The sequence below is a fragment of the Neofelis nebulosa genome, chromosome 4, assembly GCF_028018385.1.
Source record: "Neofelis nebulosa isolate mNeoNeb1 chromosome 4, mNeoNeb1.pri, whole genome shotgun sequence".
NCBI lineage: Eukaryota > Metazoa > Chordata > Mammalia > Carnivora > Felidae > Neofelis > Neofelis nebulosa.
Window position 1 is genome coordinate 12,796,002 of NC_080785.1, and position 14,984 is coordinate 12,810,985.

Genomic DNA, 14,984 nt, shown 5'->3' on the forward strand with positions numbered 1-14,984 from the left:
CTATAATCTAGCTTTCTATGTACCGTCTTCAATATCAGCTACCTTCCACCTCCCCTTCCTCCTCCTCCTCTTCCTCATCTTCTTTATCATGACGTCTATGCGATTCTTGATGGAACTTACCGGAATAGAGAGTGACAGTGACACAGTGTGATAGAGATATAGTTTCTTGCATGGAAGAGTGAGGCTTTATGCAAAGGAACTCTGCAACTGGAAATAATATCTCCAAAATGGAATAGCAAAAAATCTACACAGTATAAACTGTAAAATAACCTCTTACAATAGCAAATGTAACTAATTCTGAGACACATCAGATCCCAATGAATGGTAATATATGTGCGTGTGTGTGTGTGTGTGTGTGTGTGTATACACACATATATAGTCTTCTTGTTGACCAAATTTAGACCATTCTGGTGCATTCAAGATCCTTGTCACATTCATTGCTAAGCTGTGTCAGGTTTCAGAGGCAGCTCAAAGGAGTAAATAATGAAAAGTCGTATTATTAAACGTCTTTTCCCATATTGCAAAAGATTCCATGACCCGTTCCCATTCCATGCCTTTGGTGAGGTACTTCACCATCTGGGATGTTTATATATTTTCTTATTTAAAATTTTTTTTCTTTATTCTTATAATTTTTTTTAATTTAAAAAAAATTTTAGATTTATTTTTTATTTAAATACAAGTTAGTTAACATATAGTGTAATAATGGTTTCAGGAGTAGAACTGAGTAATTCATCACTTACATATAACACCCAGTGCTCATCCCGACAAGTGCCCTCCTTAATGCCCATGCCCATTTAGCCCATCTGTCCACCCACTTCCCCTCCAGCAACCCTCAGTTTGTTCTCTGTATTTAAGAGTCTCTTAGAGTTTGTCTCTCTCTCTCTGTTTTTATCTTATTTTTCCTTCCCTTCCCCTACATTCATCTGTTTTATTTCTTAAATTCCACATATGAGTGAAATCATGTATTTGTCTTTCTCCAACTGACTTATTTCACTTAGCATAATACATTCTAGTTCCATCCGCATTGTTACAAGATTTCCTTCTTTTTTGATCACTGAGTAATATTCCATTGTGTGTTGTATCTATCATCTATCTATCTATCTATCTACCACATCTTCTTTATCCATTCATCCATCGATGGACATTTGGGCTCTTTCCGTACTTTGGCTACTGTTGATAGTGCTGCTATAAACATGGGAGTGAATGTGTCCCTTTGAAACAGCACACCTGTATCCCGTGGATAAATACCAAGTAGTGCAATTGCTGGGTCCTAGGGTAGTTCTATTTTTAGTTTTTTGAGGAACCTCCCTACTGTTTTCCAGAGTGGCTGCACCCATTTGCATTGGGATGTTTATATATTTTCAAAACAAACAGTGAAAGAATAAGCCAGGAGAAAAATAAAAATGGTTACCTAGAAGGGGAAAGAAGAAATAGGGTAAATGGAACACATAGGAAACAAGAGCAAGATGTGGCATTTTCACTCAAATATATTAATTCTATTAAAAGTAAGTGGCCTAAACAATCCAATCAAAAGGAAGAGATTGCTGATCTGGATACTGAAAGCCAGGAACACTGAACTGATTGGGTAGGAAGGTGAGGAGAAAGGTGATCCTGTGCTGCAGGACCAAGGACCTGACAAAATGGCCCCCGAGGGGAACAAGAAGAGGGTTCCCGGCAGGACCAGCAGGGCTGCGGCGCCCCAGCTCCACTCCAAGTCACGTGCTGCAGGTACAACACACCCTTCTATTATTCTTAACTCCCGCGTATTTCCACCACCAAACCTCATCTTAGAGGGCACTCTGCAGAAGTTTCGCAACTTTTACCAATATGTTTGAACTAGTATGTTTTACCTGACAGCAGAGCAGACTGATACTTAAGTGGTTCACAGAGGAGGTGAGGTTGACATTGTGAGCTCACATACACCTGCTGGTGATCGACCGTCTTCTCAAGAAGGTCTGTATTTTACGTAATGTACTTATGGCGAGGCATCAGTTGAAAATGCAAAGACTAAACTGAATTGGGCTAATGTGAAATCTTGGTGGAAAATATTTGAATAAAGTTCTTATGAATATTAAAAAGCACATTCACAGTACATTTCTTTAAAATGAATAGGAAAAATTCAACAAAATACGTGCAAGGTGCGTCTGATAAAAAAATTCATAGTGGTGCTGACAGAAATTAGCAAAGGCCTCAGTGAAAGAGTTTGGGGGAATGTTTTGGGGAGTAGGAAATGTTCTATATCTTGAATGTCGTGCTGGTCACATGGGTGTCAAAATTGGTCAGAAAGTTTTGAAATCCATACTTAAAATGGATACATTTTATGGTGTGTATGTTATGCCCCAAGAAAGTTGCTTTTAAAAGTTGCATAATTGTAGTATTCTGGAAGGAGGGGGTTACTGAGTTTCCTACCAAGTTTCTAGGGAAGGGACAGCTGTGAGGAGTTATGAACCCTAATAAGTCTCTGGGTCTGGTTCAAAGAAATGTGTTGGCCCAAATGGTCAGGGTTCACATGAAAGACGGGTGACCTACCCATTATCCTTTGCCAGGTAAAAGCACAGAATTACATATTTTCATAGAGATTGTTAAAACTCCACCAGATTCATGGGGAAAAAAGGTATCTTGGGTCTTTCCTTCTTTTCTTTGCCAGATATCCTGCAAAGTGGGGAACCTGAGCGCTTTTTTTACACTTTCCTTCTCTCTCCTTGGGTTTCTGTCCCCATCAGCTGTTTTAAACATCCCTTTCTGCTCACCTAGAGTTGCTGTCTACCGTTTTTTCCTTCTGGTTTATGCTCCTCCACACTGGGTTTCTGTTAGTTCCTACCTACCTAATATACCACATATTTCCTGGGCTGGGTCCATGATGTGTTTGTGTTCTAAGAAAAGCTGACATTCAGCACTGTGGATTCGCTGCTCGCACAGAAATACAGGGCTGAATCCCCTGGCTCAGTGGACTTGATTTCCAGGCTGCAGGGTGAGTTTTTGGGGCATTGAGCCAAAAACTGATCTTCAAACTTCTCTATCTTATCAAGAATATTTTCATTCTGTAAGTAAACCAAAAACTTGAACTCTTCCAGCTTTCGTCGATACCAATAAACATAACTGTGTCCTTTTACAGGGATACAATTCATCTTTGCTGTCTGTTTCTTCCCTCTGACCAGGTATCTAGGACTCTGGGTGACCTGGGTGTCCATGGAGCCTGTGGAGGAAAGAGACAGAAACTGGAGAAAAAGCCCAGGAGGCAGACTGATATTACAGCCACGGGAGAAAGTCCAGAAACGGAATCCAAGAAGCTTACCTGCTCCCCAGAAAAAAAGGGCCACACAGCAGAGAAGTCTGAAGCACATGGTGGGCTCAGGGGAAAAGCAATGGCACACGGCCTTTGCTTTAAGGCTTCCCCGTCCCCATCAGAACCTCCTTGTGACGCGATCGCTTGCCGTTGGCTTCACAGCCACTGTGTGTACGAGTCCAAAATATTTCATAGGACGTGGGAGGGCAGGGAGAGCTGCTGAAAACCACTAGGGTGAGTTTCAACCTGCTTTCATTTTCTTTTTCCCAGACTCTGTTCTTTTGCTACTTTTTATAAAGTCACTTACACATTATTCACTTCTTTGCTTTTTAACTTGTCAATTTGCCTTCTCCCTTTCATCTCAGGCAATGAATCACATAGCGTCGTGTATATCAATCATAGTTTTGCCACACTTACACAATCGCTGAGCAGTTACTTTATATGAAAAAATGTTGAACTATACAAAACAATATTTATGACAAACGCGTGATGCATCTAGGGAAACAATAGAATGACTACTCTCGCCTGAGGCAATCAGCTTAGGAAATGGGTTACGATTAAGAATTTATATTCTTCCAGTTGTCATTGTTTTTCTCACCATGTCCAGGTCTCCATTGCCCTTTAGTTTATATTTTTATTCTCTGGCCTTTCGTCATATTTGTAGTACTTAAGTAAACATCTATACGTTACAGATTATTTAATGTTGTATGTCTTTGAAATTTATCTCAGGGGGATCATTTTGTTCATATTTTCTCTGTGACATGTTCTTTTTTCCTTCAACATTAAGTCTGTGATATTAATCTATGTTGATGCATATGATTTTAGATAATTCGTTTTTACTAATATGTAGCATTCTACTCTATTCCACTCATTTGCTAAAATTCATTATCCATTCTTGAATAAGCGTTTGTTCTATGTTTTAATGCTACTACAAACAGTGCTCCATTTTTGTACATTTTCCTGCATATCTCGGTGCAGGATTTCCTCTACACCTGGGAATTGAAGACTGAGCCTTAAAGTGTCCATGTCACTTACATAATGTGGCAAGATGCTTTCCACATTAGTCAAGCCACATAAATGGTCCCATCAACAGTTCGTGAGTGTTTTCAAATTCTCCACATCCAAGACTTAAAGAGTAGTTAATATCCTTTTAATGTTGTCAGGTTAAAATGGATCCCGCTACACTTCCATTTGGCATCTTTCTGATTGCTAAGGAAGTTGAGTATATTTTTCATATTTCTAGACCATGAGTGTTTTCTGTAAATGGCTCTTTGCTCATATTTCTTTGTGGTTGACTAGCTATTATTAATTTGTAACAGTTCTTTGTATATTCTGTGAACCAAACCTTTGTCAGTTATATATGTCATTAATATCTCAATCTGTCACTTGTGTTTTCATTCTCTTTATGATTTTTTTTGGTTGAATTTCTTAATTTGGTAGAGTCTATCATTCTTTTTTTTGGGGGGGGCATACATTTTTAAATTTTTTATTAAAATTGCTCCCATAACCTAAGTTCATAAAGATACATTCCCATTTTATGTACCAAAACAATGAGCATTTAGAATTTTTAATTTAAGTGTTTAATTCATCTAGAACTTATTTTTGCTTATGTTGTAAAGAAGGGTTTCAATTCATCCTCCCTTCCATGGATAACCACTTATTCTAGAATAACTTACTGTCTATTCCATCATTCCCTTATATTCCCACAATGATGGCTGTCATATATTAACTGCCTTATAGGCATTTAATCTTCATATTATTTTCTTTTTTTAAATGTTTATTTTTGAGAGAGAGAGCACGAGTGGGGGACGGGCAGAGAGAGACAGAGACACAGAATCCAAAGCAGGCTCCAGGCTCTGAACTGTTGGCACAGAGCCTGACATGGGGCTTGAACCCACAAGCCATGAGATCATGACCTCAGCTGAAGTCCAACGCTTAACTGACTGAGCCACCCAGGTGCCCCAAGTCTTCCTATTATTTTCAATTTGTCTATTTATTTATGCCTTTCCCATTATATTAAGTTATAAAATAATTGGGTGATCGGTGGGGCAATCTTTTGTAAAAAGCAAGAGAGTTATATAATCTGAAGAGAAACCAGAGTATTGGTAGGGCAATCTTGTGATTTTAATTAGTGCTGCATTGATGATGATACTGCGGAAACTGGAACACTATTCCTTTTGGGTTTACTTATTTATTTTCATGGTACGTACCTCCACTTACTTCAGATTTTTAAATTTTCTGCTTCTAATATCCTGCAAATCACCAGGATATTCTTCCAACCAGCACCGAAAGTACCTCACCTGAGGTACCAAAAGTATCCGACAGCTTCTTAGATGGAGGAAGATCTATGCTTGCTCCTTAGGCATTGGAGGTTATTTTACAAGAAGACCCACATCACCCCCTAGTGGTCAAAGGGGCAAATTCGTCAGCCGACCTCTGATCCCTCCCTGCCTTCACCTGCCAGGAGGTGAGTGGGGGGTTGCCGGTTCCACGTTGTGAAGGAGCAGCCAAGCACCTCCAGTATTAGAGGGGGACTAGGACCCAAGCAGCCCTTGGTGTGGTAGCCTGCCTCCATACCGCACAGAATTGTTACTAGTAATTGCTACACATTTACTCAGTTATTAATCTAATATTGTTTGATGCTTTATTGGTATAATTTGCCTTCTCAACCTTTTCTAGCCGCATTTAAGTGCGAGTGCTCCTACAGTTTCTGTCCTAGATTCTCTTCTCTTTGTACATTCCATCATCAAGGATCGTATGCTTTCATTCTTCCAGTTTTGCTAAATGTCCCAAAGTTTTAGCTCTCTCCCGTCTCATCTTGTACTCACCCTCTTCCTCCCTCTTTGCTCATGCCTCCCTACTGCACCTTTCATTAATTACACCAATTGCTTTCCTAGCTGAAAAGTGTTGCACCGACTCTTCCAGGCATGCCTGTCGGTTCATTATCCCCAGTTCCACTTAATTAACTCCGGCTCATCTTTAGGATGTCGTCTTAAACACGACGTCCTCTAGAATCTGCTCTGTGGCTCTGTTAGGTCTCCCTGTGTCATAGGCAGAGACACCTGGGTCCACACAATACCCTGCCCGTGCCTGACTGATACAAGGGCAGAGACACCGGATCGCAACACATATTTTTTTCCCATGACTTTGAAACTTTAACCTAGACAGGAGGTAGTGGTTGCTGAGGCTTTTTATGCCTCTTTCAGAAAGAAGATGTATGAGCTCCTGTTGCTTAGGAACACGGGGCTAGGGTTTCTGTTCTCATTAAACTGCAGTCAGTTGTCTCTTTTCTCATCCTCTGAGCTCATCAGGGCATCCAGGCAAGCAACCAATTCCCTTTAATAAGTTAAGTTAGTGGGTTAGAAAAGGGGCCCTTTCCTTCTGTCTCGGATTTACTTTCCTTTTATTTTTGAACAGCTTTATTGAGACATCATTGATGCACAGAGAGCTGCACATATAAAATGTATAGAGTTTAATGAGTTTGGAGATAGGCATACACCCACGAATCCAGCACCACAATGAAAGTAACAGATGTATGTGTTAGCTCCAAAAGTTTCCCTTTATCCCTTTGTTTTGTGTGTGTGTGTGTGTGTGTGTGTTTGTGTTTTGGTGGCAAGAACAGTTAACATGGGACTTACCTTCTTAACAAAGTTTGAAGTGCACAACACAACATTGGTAAGGATAGGCACTACGTTGTACAACTGTGTGAATAGCAGATCTCGAGCAAGTCTCCATCTTGCATAACTGAATTTTATATCAGTCCAACAAATCCCCATTTCCTTCTTCCCATAGACCTTGGCAATCACCATTCTACTTTCTGCTCCTGGGAGTTTAACTACTTTGGATACTTCATATAAGTGGAGTCATGCTTTACTCATCTCTCTGTGACTGGCTCATTTCACCTGGCTTTGCTCTCCAACAACATCCATGTTGTTGCAAATGGCAAGATTGCCTTCTTTTTTAAGGTTCAATAATATTCTATGATATGTATACACCACATTTCTTTATCCATTTGCCTATTGATGGTCATTTGCGTTGCTTCCATATTTTGGCTGTTGTGAATAATGGGGGTGCAGATCTCTCCTCAAGATCCTGATTTCAGTTCTTTTAGCTAAATACTCAGAAGAAGAATTTGTTGGGTGGTAGTGTTTAAGTTTCTTTTCTAATTAAAAAATTTTCTTTAAATTTTTGGTGGAACCTCCATATTGTTTTCCATAGCAGCCCCATCATATAGTGTAGGAGGGTTCCAGTTTCTCCACATCCTCACCAATACTTATCTTCGTTCCTTTGATAATAGCCATGGGAAGTGATATCTCATTTTGGTTTTGACTTGCACTCCCCTGATGATGAATGGTCTTTCGTGAGCACCTTTTGATCTAACTGCTGTCCATTTACATGTCTTGAGGAATGCTTATTCAAGTCCTTCAGCAATTTTAAAATTATTATTATTTATTATTTTTCAATTTGCTATTGAGTTGTAGGAGTTTCTTATACATTTTTAGATACTAACATTTTATCAGGTATATGGTTTGCAAATATTTTCTCCAATTCCATACAAAGCTATAATAATTAGTATATGTGCTGCCGAAGTGAGCACCAAAGCTATAATAATTAAAAGGGTATGATACTGACATAAAGACAGACATATAGACCAGTGAAACAGAATAGAAAGCCCAGAAATAAACCTACCTTGACCTTCGACAAGGGTGCCATAGTGGGAAAGGACAGTCTCTTCAACAAATGGTGTTGGCAAAAGTGGATATCCACATGCAAATTAATGAAAATGGACCCCTATCTTGTACAATGCACAAAAAAATCAATTTAAACTTGATCAAAGACTTAAACATAAGGTCTGGAACTGTAAAACTTCTAGAAGAAAACACAGGAAATCTTGTTGACTATGGTCTCGGCGCTGATTTTTTTATCACCCTAAAGGCACTGACAACAAAAGCAAAAAATAGACAAGTGGGACTATATCAGAATAAAACGCTTGCTTTCCTTTCAAACAGTGAATTGGAAGTTTTTTACAAGAATCTTAAAACTGTCTAAGAGATTTTCTACTGGCTTTTCAATTTCTACCCAAGACACTCACTTGTTGTCTATCCTGTTTTCAGCCCTCTGCTTATAAGAGGCAAACAGTGAATTGGAAGTTTTTTACAAGAATCTTAAAACTGTCTAAGAGATTTTCTACTGGCTTTTCGATTTCTACCCAAGACACTCACTTGTTGTCCATCCTGGTTTCAGCCCTCTGCTTGTAAGAGGATTAATTTCAAAAGTCTGAGCCCTCTCTACCCACACCCCTTTGGGGATAGTGCATCCAGAGGTTTTACTTACAATCAAGTAACAGCTTCGAAGGTGGATGTTATTTTGATTGTTTTTATGAACATTTTTGGAGCAAGGAAAAATGACAACCATAGCATCTAATCTTAATTTCATTAGTTATTTGAAGTGGTTTATTTTATGACTCTATGCTTTCAGAATGACTACAAATATGTTCCTCAAAAATAATTTAGACTGGGGTCTTTCAAAGGATCTTGTAAAACATTTTCTTTTTGCCCTATATTCTTATAAGGAGAAAACAATGTGTCCGGCTAAAAGGACTCATGGATCTTGATATTAGGAACAATATTTAATGTTTTTTTCTTATACCTTTTCTTAAAAGGAGGATAATCATCAAATCTATAAAATCAGGGGCTTCAAATTCTCAAGGGAGTAACTGATCAAGAGTCACCTGGAGTAAATTAGCCATAGTCCATTTTTCTTAGAAAAAATAAAAGAATCTTAACCGATTAAAAAATTTTTTTTAATGTTTATTTATTTTTGAGAGAGACAGAGCATGAGCAGGGGAGGGACAGAGAGAGAGGGAGACACAGAATCTGAAGCAGGCTCCAGGCTCTGAGAGTCAGCACAGAGTCTGATGCAGGGATCGAACTCACAAACTGTGAGATCATGACCCAAGCTCAAGTTGGATGCTTAACCGACTGAGCTACCCAGGTACCCCCTTAGTTGATTTTTTTAAATGGCACCAGAGAGTAGATTACAGATGACACTCGGATATTTAGAGAAAGTTTTAAATGAACATTGGTCAGTCAGAAGTAGTCAGACTGCTTTCCATATTCCAGAATGGAGGAGCGACCACAGTGGTAGGAGGTTGTGATAGGTAGGAGCCTATCAATTGCTCACTGCCACGCCTGAGGTAGGGCATGTGCTGTAGCCACTGGGTTGAGACTCCTGTAAACTACTTCTGGAAATTATGTTTGTGGGACGTTGAATTACAGAGCCAATAGACTCATAACCTGGAAAGTCTCTCATGTATAAGATAGGAAATGGACGCTCAGAATGGGCGCATCCAAGGATATGGGAGACTTAAGGAACCCTGACTTCCTAGAAGCCTGTGAAGTTCTCCCAGTGATGTCTCCATTGCTGGGCAGTGTTGTGCCTCTGTGGAGTGTGTGTGTGTGTGTGTGTGTGTGTGTGTTGGACAGTCAGGAAAAATACCTAGGTTTTACAGCTTTTAGCCCAGGGACATTTCTATGTAGCTTGGCCACTTTATAGGCCCAGCTCTGTTTCCATCTTGCTAGTTATGAAACAACTCCATACTCAGATATTCTCTCTCTCTCTCTCTTTCTCACACACACACACACACACACACACACAAGCTCACAGATGTCTCAGTCAGAAAAGCTGTGGTTTTTTTCTCTCCGCAATTCCTTCCACAAGGCTCCAGGAGTTCGGTGAGGTGGGGAAGAGGGTGGCTGTTGACAGGGTTCTTGTCTGGGTCTCTGGTCTCTGCCCAGCGCTGTGTTACTAGCACTGCAGAAGTAGAGGCTGCTGTCTGCAGGTTTCACACTCATCACCGTCAGAGATGAAAATGTTGTATTTGGATGGCTAATGGAAAACTCGGTCTCAGAGAAACCTTGTTCATATGCAGCTTTGGAGTCCACATTAGAAGTTGCCATCAGCGTGAGACCCTGTTCCGGGAACTGACGATACCAAAACACAGTTGTGGCTTGAATGCCCACCGAATGGCACTCGATCATCACAGAGGTTCCACTCTTACAGACAGCTGTCCTTGGATCCTGAGAGACGAGAACACCAAGCCCAGAACCTGCTGACACAGAGGTCAAAGAGGTGAAGGAGGCCTGTACCACAGGCGGAAAACTCACGGCACCCAGAGATTCCTGCTGTTCTGTGAAATCTTCCTGTTAGACCCCCTAGGACCATAATCCCCCACCTCCCCTGCCTGGTGACTTCTCACCTTTCCCTTCATACCTCCAGAGAGCAAGAATGTCCCCCCTCATTTTGATCTGCATAAAATAATCCACAACCTCTGCCTACTGCTCCACTCATGCCATTACACACACACACACACACACACACACACACACACACCCAGACACACACGCACACTTGCCCCAACTACTCAGATTGTAAGGCTCATACTGGGCCCCAGGAGCAGCAGAAGCATGAGCATCTTCAGATACTGGCCTCATATCACACCTCTCTCACTGTATCTCATTCTCCCTTTCTCCACCCCTAGAAGGATGGACCACTGCTTACATATTCCTGAAGATGCTCCAATCTGCCCTCTCGTGGTGATGTTTTTTTCCAGTGATGCAGGATCTATCAAAGAGCTGAAAGGGGCCTCAGATGTTCTAATTCTACTCCTAACTTTATAGAACATGCGCTAAGACCCAGATCATTGAATTGACTTAAAGAAGTTTCTTAGCTTTACTCATGAAAAAAGCTGTATGTTTGTGCATTAAAAGGAATTATCGCCTATTCTTTACTTCTGTAACATATCCTCAAAGTAAGTCAGACAACTGATGATTGTTAGTCACTAACAATCGTGGCGATAAACAATCATGAGTGAGCATCAGAAATTCTAGGCTATAAGTTCAATGTTTCTTCATACTGATGATAAAGACAATTTCTCATCTTCTAAATGAAGTATTTATTTCACGACTATCTCATGCTGGTCGCCGTCATATGGATGGTCTTAATACTAAACATAGCTATTTATCGTAGTTTGCACATCTCTGTGTAAATCACTGTGAAGCCTACGAGGATAATTTGTTTACAGCTATTTCCCCATGATACAGGTCATAGGCTAAGTATTGGCCAATGGAAATAGGTTGTAGGAGATTTAGGGAATTATTTCTGCTTTGAACATGCTGGAATATTTATTTAAATGGCTCGTGCTTAGAAATGTATAGCAATTTCAAAGAAACTGAAGATTTTTCTCCAAAACATTATACTTTTATTCTTATAACAACCTCCCAGTTTTGCTTCATGAATATTTAGTTCTGTATATCTGGAGTGAGTAACTAAGGAAGGTGGGATTAGGCTTGATCCAACAAATTATGTTTGTAGCATAGTGACATAGATTTTTATCATAGTGAATATAATATTGTGTACTAAAGATTACTATGTGAAAAATACTGATGTATGTATTAAAGGGCATCTGACATGCTCTTGTGGCTGTATTTTTTTCATGGTGGGGGCAGACCGCATTATGATGAGGCCACTTTTCACCATAACTGTACTTTTTCTGCAAAGAGTAGGTGAATGTGCCTTGTAATGTATTACATCTGCACAACATTATGATGTATAAGGGATGAAGTGTCTGGAGGCTCCTGGATCAGAAGAAACTCTTTCTACTCTTCTTGAGGACCAGCAGCCATCAGGTATATATCTATGGTGTTTCATACTCATCATCAACTGAACTGTGGAATAAATGCATTTCCCAGAACTTTGTGTTATAGCTCTTGATTAGAGTTGACCTCAAGAAAAATATTTGCAAATGAAGTAGCTGTCATTATACTCTGAAGTCATCATTGGTCTAAAAGCAGTGAGGAACAGGATTAGCAGTACCAATTTATTACATTCTGGTAGCTACTTCTCAAAGATGGCACCCAGAAGAACCATCCTTCCCAGCATTCCCATTCCTATAAAGATCTGGGCTGACTTGAATGTGGGGGGAAGTGACACTGTATGATTTTCATATGTGGCTTTATAGATTCCACCTGGGTCTCTTGAATGCTCACTCTTGGGGAAACCAGCCAGTATGTAATAGTTTTAACTACCCCGAGGCCACCGTGCGGTGACGAAACCTACCTAACCGCATTGAAGGGCTCTGTGGAGAAAAGAGACATGCTGGGTGGTCTACAGCTGCTCCAGCCGTCCCAGGTGAGGTATCAGACATGGGCATCAGGAAGCCACCTGGGATGTCCAGCCTGGCTGAGCCTTCAAGTATCTCCAGCCCCAGTGACTGTCTGTCATTACATGAGAGCCCCCAAGTGGGCACTGCCTAGAAGAGCCCATTCAACCCACAGAACCATGAGAGAGACTATATATGTGTTTTAAGTCAGTACATTTTGGGGTGGTGGCAGTGGTTGTTTTTCTAAGCTTTTAAAGGGAGATATATAATCCATATAGTAGACTGCACAAATCTTAAGTGTACAGCTTCTTGAATCTCAGAATGAATGCACTCAGATAACTACCAGCCAGATCAAGATATAGGACATTTTTGGAACCCCAGAAACCTCTCTCATGCTTCCCTCTAAGAAAATTAAAAATGCCTCCACATGCAGCCACTACCTTAACTTCATACGCTATGCACTCTTTGTTCGACGTTAGGTCGATGAGATTCAGCCATGATTTGGCAAATAATATTTGATTCTTTTGTTATATTTTATTCTAGTGTATAAATGTCGCACTATTTATCTATTGCATTATTGATAGATGTTGGGGTGTTTTTCCATTTGAAGTCATCATGAATAAAGCTGTTGTAATGTTATTTTTCTCCCATATCCTTTTCTATTTCCTCAGAATCCTGGAATATTCCCTGAGTGTGCATACAATTAGAAAATTGGTTTTCTGGCTAGCCTAATTTACTTTTGATTGCTTCCAGTATATTTTTAAATTCAGAAATTATGTTTACTGTTCCCAAGAAATGCTACAGCTCTTTGATTATACTTTTATATAAATTGCCCTTCCTCATTAATAGGCATAATAGCTCCTCAAAACTTGCTAAGGAAAGACCTAGTGATATTTTTACTTTTTGATTTCCATTTCATGTAATAACTCTTACAATTTGGTCATGGGAATGGAGGAAATAATAATAATAATAATAGGAATTATTATGAAACGTCACAGCTAAGCAGTTCTTTTTAGTATCAAGATCACTCTGAAAAGGTAAATGGTTCAATAGTTTTAGAGTGGATGTTTTAAAATCCTGTTAAGTCTTTGTTTTCTAAATTTGTCAACTGACAGGAGGAAATCTGTATCCTTTCAAGTTGTATCCAAGATAATAAAGAAAAGCGAGATTGTCTGTCTCCTACTGTCCTCCCTTTAATTTCCTTTCTTTCATTGGACAGATAACCTCACCCCATTCTATCACCTCTGGAATATGGTTTGTACCCATGGAGGAGCAAACTCCAGGGGCTGTGTCTCCTACTGGTCCATGACTATATCAGCCTGCTCAGGAAATTATTGTCAGAAGGTATCAATGAACATGGTCTGGACAAAGTAAAGCATCTTAGATCCATCCCGTTTCGGATGGTTTCTTTACTATGGTCCAAGGACATTAGTTGCAATGAGGGCTAGTGTTCGTCACACCATATTTCAGGGTTGTAAATCCTATTCGTAGGTTAGTGTCTCTTTCCCATTTCTGTTTCCTCAGTATTTTGGCTTCTGTGTGAGTCAAGCTTCCACAGAATACATGAGAGAAGAAATCCAAGGTTAACAATTCAGAAATGAAACCAAATAAAATGCACGAAGCCCAGGCTTATATGTAATGGTCAGGGACTCCCCACATCTTCCCAGAAATTGCTTGTCCTGGGAAATACAGGGCCTTTCAGGAGAACAGACTAAGGTTCTTAACTGCTTCCAAGAATAATTAAGAATATATTTCATCCAGCATTTTTAGTTACATGCAATGGAAGGGACAGTCTGAACAATATAAACTGTCATTCATTTCTGCAAGCAGAATTATGTGATCAAATAAATATTTGTAAACAAATGAAGTCCTAAGAACTAACACCATTAGCCTTTTAATTTGATAGATTTGGGTCAGACCACAGAGGGAGAAACCATACAGACAACATAAAGAGCATTTGTAAACTAATACTGACCTCCTGTCTGATGATTAATCATGCAAATATTTCTCTCAAGTCCAACTGTCTCTCTCAAGTGCCAGGTGTACATTTACAGGGGCTTACTAGGTATTTCTATGCAGGTATCCAAAGAAGGCCCACTGGAAATAGAAAGTCAACTCTCTTAACACCCTCGCTCCACTCATTCCTCCAAATCATCTCCTGTTGCCATGTTCTGGGGGTGGAGGTGACCATCTTCATTCCTGACTTTAGCTCATCACTCCCTCCTGCCAGTTCCTTAAGCCTGTCACTGTTGGTGCTTGTCTACCTCATGAAATTCTACTCATCGTTGAAGTTTCATCTCATGGTTTTGCATTCTCTTTGAAGCCCTTCCTGGTGTCACCAAAATCGGCCATGTTACTTCCCATAGCCCACTGACATCTCTGATTAAAACACACATTATATGAAACTTGACCACTTTGTCTTCTATTCCTCTTTCTCCCTCCTTGGCTTTTATTATTCTGAAGGAAGAGACAATTTTCTGTTCATTTGTGTTTTCTAGTATTTGGTAAGAAGAGCCAGGACGTAAAATTAACATCTTT

General features: G+C 39.9%; 1 long non-coding RNA gene and 1 gene segment (V, D, J or C); one reads left to right on the plus strand and one right to left on the minus strand.

The window, feature by feature from the left end:
• The window catches only part of LOC131508845 (T cell receptor beta variable 12-3-like), a 140,116-nt gene that overhangs the window by 84,907 nt on the left and 40,225 nt on the right, over positions 1-14,984 (minus strand).
• LOC131508852 (uncharacterized) overlaps positions 1-14,984 on the plus strand; it is a 60,639-nt gene that overhangs the window by 45,452 nt on the left and 203 nt on the right. For 2 of the 5 annotated variants that reach the window (XR_009260168.1, XR_009260171.1), the window contains exons 2-4: positions 3,159-3,520; positions 5,553-5,753; positions 10,218-13,619. This is a non-coding gene — a long non-coding RNA (uncharacterized LOC131508852). Of the gene's footprint in view, positions 1-2,864; positions 2,972-3,158; positions 3,521-5,511; positions 5,754-10,217; positions 13,620-14,984 lie in introns of those variants that run through there. The other 3 variants (XR_009260170.1, XR_009260172.1, XR_009260169.1) reach the window with 3 other exon arrangements.